At 39.2% G+C, this 12,295-nt stretch overlaps 1 protein-coding gene across 2 annotated transcripts in view; it reads right to left on the bottom strand.

The window, feature by feature from the left end:
* khdrbs3 (KH domain containing, RNA binding, signal transduction associated 3) overlaps positions 1–12,295 on the bottom strand; it is a 202,938-nt gene that overhangs the window by 159,928 nt on the left and 30,715 nt on the right. The gene's annotated exons all lie outside the window — the stretch shown is intronic.

Genomic DNA, 12,295 nt, shown 5'->3' with positions numbered 1-12,295 from the left:
TTCTTTTAAACGTTTCTCTGATGGAGGAATGACCAAATGTTCAGGTGGCGATGGAATCTCATGAGTTGATAATAGATGCTGTTCTAATAAAAGAAGAGGAAGTTCTCAGAAACAAATGTGTCATGCCAAAACACTGCACACTCTATTCTACAAAGTAAACCCTCACATCCTGGGGACATCAACAACTCAAATCACACACCATCTGACAAAACCCGTCTGTTCACAAGAATTCAAATAATTAAGGGGCTAATTTATGATGGGGTAAAAAAATTAAAATTATATATATAGAGAGAGAGAATAAAATGTTGCACTATTTTCATACAATATGTAGTATTATGTGGCTTTCTGGAATACTTTATTTTGATTGCCCAATCATAGCAATGTGTGTCACAAAAAATCCCAGAATATCCTCGTTATACTGAGGAGACGAAACAAATTTCTTCTTTTATTCATTAGATGTGTACCAGAGACTGTGGGAGGCAATGTAATAATTTTAACCTAAAAGCTCAAATGCAAGGGTAATCCAAGCCACTCATCAATATCATGCTTTTAGTGAAATACAGCCAACAGCAAAGCTGTAGCGTTTGATCCACTTTAAAATCCACTAGAATCCCATAGTAGTATTCCTGAGACAGATGTCGGTTCTATAGTGACTACAATGGTGAGAGTGAACTAAAAGTGAACTGAAAAGTGATTCAGACTAAACCTATCTTTGGACGCCTTCTCTGTACAGTCCATTTTAAATCTGCATAATGAATGCAAAGCGCCCCATGTTCAATTTATACTTTACCTTATAAAGGCCAATGTTAAATTAAAGGTAATGTTGATGGCATGGCACAGAAAGAAATTAGACATTTAAGAAACAAGACAAGATAAAAATAAATAAATAAATAGAAATAATACAATAAATAATATAATAGTAAAAAATGATAATAGAAATGTTTTAATTTAATATCAAATTTAGGTATAAATAGTTATGCATTGATATGAATAGAAAATGGATTTAGACCCCACTTGCAAGGCCAGGGACAGTATGAGTGTACAGACTGGTCCTTTCCCATATGGAACCCTAAACCCTCATAGCCTTCTCTTTTAGTCCATACTTTCATGAATTCACTTCAAATGCCATGTTGAAATCTGCTGCAGATCTCGCCCCGCCAAAAGTGAGAATCTAGGGCACATAACGACCATAAGGGAGGCGCTCACGAGCAGCCTTCTGAAACCGAAAATTACAAAAGGGACTTCCTACGGTCTCATGGACTTCACAATCCCGCACACACTGTGCCCATTGTAAATCCACAAGACCGTAAGTGCATATGAAGTGTGCCATTTGGGACAGGGCCACTTAGTCCTTTTTCACTCACTTAATTTCCCCTTCACTCACTTGAGTATGGTTTTTGCAGAGGTGGGTAGAGCATCCAAAAACTACTTCCAAGAAGTACTTATAGATTTACTCAAAGTAAAAGTACTAAAGTACTAAAAGTAAAAAAGTATCCAATGAAAACTACACAAGTAGCTAGTTACTAGTTACTTCGGATCATATATAGCCTACAACAACAGCAATTAACAGCAATGTTAATATTTATAATAATAATAATAATAATTTTAATTTGTTACATTTATATAGCGCTTTTTATGGGACCTCAAAGCTCTTTACATGGAAGGGGGGAATCTCCTCAACCCCCACCAATGTGCAGCATTCATCTGGATGATGCGACGGCAGCCATATTGCACCAGAACGGCCACCACAAACCAGCTGATTGGTCCAATGGGCAAATTTGGCCAGGACGCCGGGTTTACACCCCTACTCTTTATCAAAGGACATCCTTGGATTTTTAATGACCACAGAGAGTCAGGACCTCGGTTTAACTTCTCATCCGAAGGACGGTGCTCTTTGATAGTACAGTGCCCCCCAGGGTGAGCGCCCCCTGCTGGCCTCACTAACACTTCTACCAGCAGCATTATGGTTTTCCCAGTTGGTCTCCCATCCAGGTACCGACCAGGCTCAGCTCTGCTTAGCTTCAGTGTGAAACCAGTCTTGGGCTACAGGGTGATATGGCTGCTGAATGAACACATTATACACATTATAGTATAACAGCTTCTCCTTATGTACTGTTTTTCTCCTCTGTTTCCTTCAAATAAGCAAGGAGTAAGCACCTTTGGCCTTTAGAAATAATTGTAAGTGAGCATAAGATCCTTACGGTCCACCATGCTTTGTTTACTTCTAGCTATCATAATTCTTTGTGCTCAGGCAGTTTGCCGTGACTTTGCCTGGAACATTACAGAGTCGTGGTTTGAAGTCATAACTTACGGGCTCAAAAACCTGCCTAGAATACAGGATTAAACACATAAGGAACCAAACTCTTCACATGTGCTCATTCTCATAAATGCTACTGAATATCCAGAAGAAAAAAATAGCATATATATTTATAGATATTTAGATTTTTTTTTATCTAGATTAATCTAGATTCATTTTGAAATTAATCTAGATTAGTATGGCTCATCTGAATTCTGCCGAAGGCTTTCAGAAAGTGTGTACTACCCAAATAATAGGTGGGTTTTCATGAAGCACTGAATAATCAGCGCTTGGAATAACTATACATATTTCATAACATGTATTGCATTAAACTAGTAATAAGAGGAACATCGCACACTGTAACAAAGTAAAAGTATAGTAGAAGTTCTTTTAAAAGTAAAAGTTATTTTCATTAGAAATGTACTCAAATTAAAGTAAAAGTAACCACATTTACATCTACTTTACTTTTAAAAGCAAAAAGGTCCCCCAAAAAAATACTCAAGTAAATGTAATGAAGTGCGTTACTACCCACCTCTGTCTTTATACACTTTAAAACTTTTGACATCCTCAAATCCAAACCAAACAGGTCACTCTTGCCTATTGACGAGCTGTTCAGATTGGTGATTGATTTCCACAAAGACAACAATGCTTTTCCCTTTGTGCAAACTACAGGAATGTCACCATAAATTCACCTGAGACGAATCAATAGCTCAGACGAGGTAGGAAGAGAATCCCATCCAACTGTGCTTTCACTCAATACTGCCTCACAAAGACAGACCGCTTTGCCGCTGATGGATCGTCCTTCCTATCACAGCTGGGTGGTGGCCATATCGGAAATGCTCCAGACAGTGACATACAGTCAGTTGTGTTGGTAATGTCACTGTTTAATAGCATGCGTCTTGCTCAAAGCCCAGTGCTACTTTCCGGCTACTGGAAAAAAAACATATCAGCATAAGTTAAACATAGTAATGACTATAATAATGGAGAGATTATGGCTCTCAGAATGTAATCTAGCATGTTTTAGTGCTACGCAGTTAACAAATATGTTCTAAGAAACTTTTGAGTGAATGTTATCTTTGAATGTTCTCAGAATGTTCTGAAACAGTGAAGTAGCATTTAAAAATAAATAACTATATACATAGTTATATATAATATATATATAGTGTTTATATATATTAACTCTTTTCCTACCAGCATTTTTGAAAATGTTCACAAAACATGCAATATATTAAAAGAAAGAACAGAGTGTCTGTTTTTTATATATAAAAAAGTGACTAAAACACAAACAATTATTCTATCAGTTTTTTCTGCTTCTTTTTCAATGTGTTTAGCTGAAAGTATACCTTTCTTCTTTTGGTGGAAAAAAGAAAAGAAAAAAGCCTTGCAAAGTATACTTTTTTTAACTTGTGAGCGTATACAGGCATTCGACTAATTTGAGCAATCTCTCATCACGAGTTACCAATTTAAATGTGATTGTGGAGCCTGTACAGTTACTAAAATCCAGCGGTGTGTGTTTAGTATGCGCATACTCTTATGATGACGAAATTTGCATCTTGCATATGCTGATCCTCGCATATGCGTAAAAAGTGAAGAATCCAGAGATTCTGTACTCGTTAAGTAGATTCATACTAGTGCCCCCTATCATATAACAGAGAAAACATGGATTGCCGGAAAAAGGTTGTCAATGGGAGGGAAGCTTTGTGTCATAAATGACGGAAATATTCAGGGGGCGTTACAGAAACATTATAACTTTAGAATCCTATCTTATCTGTTTGGTAACCATGGCATTTCAGTTGTATTTAGGACAAAAGCTATAACAGATTGACATTTCTTAAATTAATAATCTTATCATAGCTATGGATAGGAAACGGGTATAACAGAAGCATCCTAACTCAGCAAATTTATGACAACCCCATTGGTGTCTTAACTTTAAAAAAAAATTGAAATCCTATGGTAAAAATCACAGTACAAAAATCTTTTTTTTCGAGATTATACAAGACGAATAGCAGTGATGTTTGGCGGTGGAGAGACTTTTGAACGACCCAGAGGATGTGCTGTGCTTTGATGATAAAATATTGTCCCACGACACATGATTTTGCAGTTAGTTGATGAATTTCGACCAACATTACAGAGGCCAAACAAGCCGTCACAGAGCACTCCCCATCATTGTTCTATTGACTTTTTTGTGCAAAAGGCGATTTATAAAACGGGTGTTAACTTTTTAATTAAGCTTATCAAAATTTTAATTTCTGCTGCACTGAAATTAAAAAAACTGAGTTGTTTCTCCATTTTGATTATAAGTTTACCTTAGAAGCAGTTTGTATGTTGTTGGTTGCTTGGTAACAGACCTCACAGTTGATTACTAAACTCGATGGATCGGTTTAAGATTCTCTAACTACAGATAAGATGAGATTTCGTAAGATAGGATAAAAATCCTAAATCAAGTTAAGATTTGCTTCTGTAATACAAAATTGGGAAAAATCCTAAATGATCTTATCATATCTTAAGTTAAGACCTAAGATAGAAAGTTTCTGTAATACGCCCCCAGATAATTTTGAACGAACATTCCATTAATATTACTGAAGGAATGTTTGTTATACATAACATTGTAAGAATGTTCCCTGTTAGCTGGGTGGTCACCGATCCTTTATCACAAGAGAAAATAATATCCTTAATCTATTAGAGACAAGTGCAAGGCACACATTAATATGTTTCTATCTCTGACCGGTGCAATGCATAAAAGCACATACGTGCATGCAAATTCACAAACCCCTGTGTGTTTCCTTTCTTCTCAAATCTCCACACACTTTGGACTCACATTATCTGTGCATCAAATACCCATCCGATCAGAATCAGGGCTCTTTATTACAGAGCTCACGGGGTCACAAGACACCATAAATATGATAATTCAGCCGTCTATGGGGATGGGTGTTTGTTATTTGTGTGTGGTTGACAGAGCTGTACCCAGCTGTTTCAAAGCATGCCAATTTAAATTAGACCAAGACAGGAGTGCAGCACGCTGATCTAAACTACACAAGAGCAAAGCCACACCGTGAGGCTGTGCACGTCTGTTAATTCCGTGGATATGCATGCGTGTTTGTTTGCGTCTCATCTCAGTGTGTGTTTGTCATTAATTAATCAGTGCTTGTTTATTCTAGGCGGGGAAAGCCTGGATAAACAGCTTGGGTAATATTTGCCGAACGACAGCGAGGTTTGTTTGATGGACGCCGCTGGGATTCCGGTTGAACGTCTTCTTGCTACACATGAGGAAATAGTAGTCCTGATAGAGCTGCAGCTGTGTGCATTCTGGAGGTGCCTGCACTCCCCTGCTGCGAATGCACAAATACAGCACAAGTGAATGTGGGGAATCTTAAGAAAGTCAATAGCCTGAAAACGCTTTCTGGATGATGTTGGGTGGATAATCTAGAACATGGGATGCAGTCAGTCATTATTTAGTCAGTGTAGCAGTTCGTGCAAGTGTAACGGACATAGGCCAGTAAGAACTGTGCGTGTAAACCTCACTCTGGCGAGCTAGCGAACAATGCTAGAGGCTTCGGTCTTTAGCGTGCTTGTTAGAGCGTACTTCTGCCACGCCGGAGATGAATTCTGCTCGGAGAGGGTCGAGTTTGGTGCTGTGACTCAGATTGGAGTGAAGTTTAGAGGGTGAGTGTAACAGACATAGGCCAGTAAGAGCTGTGCGTGTAAACCTCGCTCCTCTGGCCTCAAGAGGCGCTAGAGCATGCAGTCTTTAGCGTCCCTGCTAGTGTGCCTGCCTCCTGCGCCAGAGACACCGGTTCAAATCCTGGTTCGAGTGGGCCGAGTATGATCGGTTTCATTTGGTGCCAAGACCTGGTTGGGAGTGAGGTTTAAAGGGGTAAGTGTAATGGACATAGTCCAGTAAGATCTGTGGGCATAATCCTCAGTCCCCTGACCTCAAAAGGCATGCTAGCGACCAACGCTAGAGGCTTCAGTCTTTAGCGTCCTTATTAAATCGCACTCCTTCAACGCTGAAGACGAATTCCGCTCAGAACAGGCGAGTTTGGTGCCCTGACCCGGATGGAAGTGAGGTTTAGGGGGGTTAGTGTAACGGACATAGGCCAGTAAGAGCTGTGTGCGTAACACTCCCTCCCCTGGTCTCAAGAGGTGCTAGCGACAGACACTAAGGGCTTCATTCTTTAGCTTCCTTTTTAAATCGCACTCCTTCCACGCTTAAGACGAATTTCGCTCAGAGCGGGTCGAGTTTGGTGCCGTGACCCGGACGGTAGTGAGGTTTATGGGGGTTAGTGTAACGGACACAGGCCAGTAAGAACTGTGGGTGTAATGCTCTGTCCCCTGGCCTCAAAAGGCACTATAGCGACCGACGCTAGAGGCTTCAGTCTTCTGCATCCTTTTTGAATAGCACTCCATCTACGCTGGAGACAAATTCTCCTCAGAGCGGGTCGAGTTTGGTGCCGTGCCCCGGGTGGGAGTGAGGTTTAGGGGGTAATTGGCAAGTAAGAGCTGTGGGTGTAATGCTTAGTCCCCTGGCCTCAAAGGGGGTGCTAGCGACCGATGCTAGAGGCTTCAGTATTTAGCATTCTGTTAAATCGCACTCCTACCACACCGTAGACAAATCCCGCTCAGAGCAAGTCGGGTAGGACCGGTTACACAAGCATTTTACACTGAGTTTGATTGCATGAGCCAAACCAGACTGAACTCAGCAGATCTCTTTCTTGCTTTAAAATACAGTACTTTTGCACCACCATAATAAGTACTAGTGGCAACTGTGGATCAACTAAAGCACCATTTCTGATTCTTCAGAAATCCTTCTAATATTCTTTAATTTTGGCCAGGATTATGTCTTTATCACTTTTAAAAGGTTTAATGCATCCTTGCTGAATTTCAGTATTAATCTCTCCAAAAAAAATAACAATCTTACTGACCAGATAATATCAAACCAACATAAGGAAAATCTTGTTTTCCAGCATTGTCAAGGATGTTTATTTGGTGCCCATACAAGTTCATGAATCAGCTTTCAATCAAACATTCAGTGCAAGATCAGTGGTGTTTTCAGATTCAAATTTTAAGAGCAAATTAATACAAGTCATCTAATTTTAAAAGAATAAGTCTTGAATAAATGCTTGGCTACATGTCTACATAAATAAGCGAAATCAATTAGACAGATCACATTTACTCAGAAATGCCTTTACCACCGCTGTGAATCAGTGACTGACCCCGTCTCAAAAGAGCTTTTCATATACACTGTGCATTGAAAACAATGACTAATAATCCATACAGCTAAAAACATTCATTCTTTATAGCACTAGCCTACATTGTGTTTTAAAGAGACTGTAGCACCCCGTCGGTGGACTCTTAGTGTTATTTTGCAAAGAACAGACTATTCGGGCGCAACATAAACACTCTCTCACTCGCACACACCTCTCATTACAGCATTATCCCAGTGGGTTGTTGTCCTGTTTATATGCGTCAGAGTTTGATAAAAGAGCATTTCTGTGCCTCGTTGATTTCTCATAATGAGTTCACCCGTAGAGCTGATTTGTCATTTCCCCCCCCTTTTCATCCTTCTTTTTCCTTCAATCTCTCACAGCTACAAGACAACGTTCACGCTCATCCGTCTGGCCCTCGTTTCTTTCTCTATGTCTGAGATGCAGGACTGATTCTTTGATCCCTTCTTCGGTTGAGGCCGGACACTCAATCTTCCTGAGTGTTTGTGTCTCGCTGCGGATTGGGCTCATGTGTCTGGATGTGTAAAATGAGCTCGAATGGCTTTTGTATCTCCTCTCTGAAACCCTTATCTGATTCTACTGAAGGGAGAACAAAGACAACACACACACACTTTCTCCGTTTCCTATCGCAGCCATCTCCTGTTTCCATCAGCATCTAACACAGAGAACATTTGATATAACTACCATCTTGCAAACTAAACAAGTAACTATACACACACCCAACACTCAATATGTTGCCAACCGCAGAAGGGTCGGTGTACTGCGCTTGCAGTTAAATGTAAATTATTTATACGTTTTCTGGCCATATATACCCTCAATATTTATAAATGCACTCAATTCAGAAAGTTTGAACCTCTGTTGCCAATTAGACAGGTTCACCAAAAAAATAAAATCGAGTTAAAAATAAGGCACATGTTCCACACTTTGCTCCTATGATATTAATTAAAGATAACAATAAAAGGAAATAAACAGCAGTTTAATCTACTTAAACTGAAAAGCACCACACAGAGTGTTTTTGAACTTTTCTGGGTAATGAAGCAAATTAATCGTTGAATCATTGCTACTTGAGTTAAATTCCAGCAAGATGCTATTAAAACACCTGTCTAAAAATTATCATATTTGCAAGTTGTGAGACATGGAAGGACCATGAAATTAGTCCAATGAAATGTTCCTAAGGTAATGAATAAAGCACATTAAAATCATCAATGTGCAAGCTTAATTTTATTTATAGCCCTCACTATATGGGTGGGTGGATGAGTTCCCGCTCCTGCATTTTTATGTGATTATCTTTTTTTCTATTGTCCAAATACTTTCTCTTCTCTCCTCTACCTCAGCAAAGTAAAATCACACCTCCGCTGCAATTAGAACCAGTGTCTCAACACCTCTAAACCACAGATCTATAACCAGGACGGCATCTATCTCCCTTATCTCAGCCACCTCTCACTTACATCGCTCTCGCAGGAGCTTTGGTCTGCGTGTATGTACTGCAGCGTCTGCAGGATAATCATAATCGTGTCTCCAGAGAGAGAGATGCGACACTTCAAGCCTAAATCAATGGAAATTGTCAGTTCTTTTCTAATAACAGCTTGAAAAGCTTGGAGTGAACACAACTCATCAATAAACCAATGTTATAAAGAAATGATCATTTCAGCTATGATGTCTTTTTACAGTTTGAGATGGTGTTGTTTATTAATTAAAATTGACATATAATAGTAGTATACAAATAATACTAAAATAACAAAGACAGAAAGTTTCGTGAGGATGTAAATGTTGAACATCATCCCCCAATTCCCCCTAGACTGATGAGCCAAACCATCACCAGTCACTGGTGACGTATATCTTTGATCATCTCCTAACAAGCCACACATTGGCCATTTCTCATCACAAAGTATTCAAATTTCAGACTTGCTTTCTTGGGAGTTCAGACTCGCCAAGACAAACTCCCGAGGACCGGAGGACACAAGTCCGGTAATTCTGCTAATGGAACAGCAGTGTTCTGGATAGCATCACTTAGCTCGCTCACTCCGGTGTTATCTCTGTATGTATATTTTAGGCTACAATAAAACAAAATATGTCATAAAACACCAGTCTCTGCTTCCTTTTTTCCATTTAAAAAGTCTTCAGCATATTAATAGCCGCACAAATGTAGTTCAGTCAGGCAAAGCATACTTTGATTATGTTCACTGCATGTATACTTATAACAAAACAAAATATAAAATACAACCCTGCCTCTTTTTGTTTAGATTTAAAAAATATTAAACATAATAATATGTGGTGGACCGTTATCGGCGTTAACGTGCTGCGTTAACGTGAGACTCTTATCGGGCGATAAAAAATAACCGTTAATCTATTCTCAAGGTTGGGTTGGGAGCAGGGTCTATACCAGCGTATCCCAACCGGGGTGCCGTCTGACGTGAGCAGGGGTGCCGTGTAAAAGGCGCACTTGCACTGCGGTTCATCTCGCATCTGATTACGCATATTTAATATGGGTTGTAACTTGAAAATAATGCTTTATGTATGTTTCTGTTGATGGATACATGTGCTGGCTTCTCAGTGATACATTCACACAACAGCGATAATAAAAGAAAAACGTGGGCAAAACGGCCTCTCTTTGTAAACTGTTCATTGCATGCGAGTGCTGCCGTATGTTCGAATATGACCAGTCATTTTCACCATCATCACCCGGGTATATTCACCAGAGGACGTGAGAACTTGCACTCTGTGAGAAGATCTGTCTCTAAGCGCTCGTCCAAAAGCGCGCAAATATTGAGTTATCTTTCAAGTCTTGTGGTTGAACGGACAAACTCACACAGAAAGTATGTCAACATGTCCAACTTGATGAGTATCCAAGCAGTCTGTATGCCTTAAATGGGTACTTCAGCACTGGGAAGATGAATCTGTATTTAAACCGGGTCATTAATGTAGTAGAAATGTGAAATTATTTTTGAATTTGGTGCCTTCTAGACTGAGAAAAGACACACAAAAAAAATTGTCTCATGGGGATGAAAGACTACAATTCCCAGAATGCTTCGCTGCCCTAAGAGTCCATTCCCAAAGCCACCTACTGGATTACTGTGACTGAGTTGGAGAAGACACTACAATTAAAAACTAAATGTGTCTGTTAAATATAATGAGTGAGTCACCGCGCGAGTGTCACAGCACTGAGCACCAACTGCAGGAGTGAGATTAATGAGCTGATGAGCTCTCATGATGACAGCTGAAGTAATCGCGACTACACTCCAACATACATTCACAACGCGAGTTCAGTCTGGCACGTTTCAGTTCATGCCTTTGCAAGCTTAACTTTCATAGAAATGAATTTGAGAAGTTAAAAGACTTACATTGCTCACCATAGCTGCGTTTAAATGAGAGCCTGTAGCTGAGCTGAGCTGCGAGTGTGATCTCCATCCCCCATGTGCGTGTTCAAAACATGCGGAAATGGCTCCCTCTGCTGGCTGTAGTCTTTAGCCTTTGGCCAAACATTCCTCCTATGATGCAAATATCGTCAATTTGCATCATAAGAGGAATTTTTTCAGAAATAAAATGCATAAATCTCTTGTCTTAGGGGGGTATGAGGGGGGAAAGCACATTTATTTGAATATAATCCAGAGTTTCTACTGATACAAAGCCATATGCAAATTGCTGAAGTAACCCTTTAAGTAAACTGTATTCAGTCGAGAAAGACGACGCATATCCTTGCATTGGGTCTTAAAGGGGAAGTAGCCTTTTCTGCTGTCTGTCAAACAAAAGATAGACATCAATCACTGCTCTTGATTGAACAGCTTGTGTAAGTTTAATAAGGATTTATCTTTAATTTAAACCGTGAACTATGCAATTATTGTACACTTGATTACTTTACTCAATTTCTTTACCTAAAAACTAACGTTAGACCCACCTGAAAAACCTGAAAAGCATTGTTTATTTTATTACTATCTTTGCTCAATAGTATTTTTTGTGCTGCTGCTTGTATTTAAGTTATTTGTTCTTATTTTCTTTATTTTTATTTGACAGTTGTGCTTTTTTCCCTGAACACAGTAAATACAGAACCGTACCGAAACCGTGAACCTAAAACCGCGACACAAACTGAACCGTGAGCAATCTGTACCCTTAACCCTAGCGTAACATATGTGAGAGGGGAGCACACACATTCTGAAAGCCTTCGGCAGAATTCAGATGAGCCATTTTAATATGGATTAATCTAGATTAATTTCAAAATGTATCTAGATTAATCTATATTAAAAAAATAATAATCTATGATCACCTCTAATACTAATATGTGGTTCAGACAATAAGTGTGCAGATATATGAATATCACTGTAATAAAATTTAATGACATAAAACAACAAACACAAATTTGTTAAATGTCAGTTTATGTGTGATCAATAATAGCCATTATAAAAGTAAAAGGTATAAGAAGCTATACAATAAATACAGCAAACAATTCAAACAAAGTCAGTGTTCCAGAAGGCTACAGCGGTAAAGTTTAATAGCTTAAATAAAATAAAGTTATAAAACTTCACTTTGCCCTGAGCCAAAACAATTTGCCAGGGAACAAATTATAGATTCATGAGACCAAAGATCGCCTGTTAGATCTACACAAAATGAATTATATCTCATGCTTAGCCACTACCAGAGCCAGCGGCAGATGTCAGAAGGACTAGCCGAGGAAAGGCAGCTCTCGGCAGGTTAATGAGCACTGAGCGCCCAGTGATCAAATGGATCTCACAAGTCTGAAAATGCCAGATAAATCTTTTAAACAGGTGCTCTCTTTATA

This window comes from Pseudorasbora parva, chromosome 19 (genome assembly GCF_024679245.1).
Source record: "Pseudorasbora parva isolate DD20220531a chromosome 19, ASM2467924v1, whole genome shotgun sequence".
In the NCBI taxonomy this organism is placed as follows: Eukaryota; Metazoa; Chordata; class Actinopteri; order Cypriniformes; family Gobionidae; genus Pseudorasbora; species Pseudorasbora parva.
The sequence above is the reverse complement of the archived record's forward strand: the minus strand, read 5'-3'. Positions and strand labels throughout refer to the sequence as shown.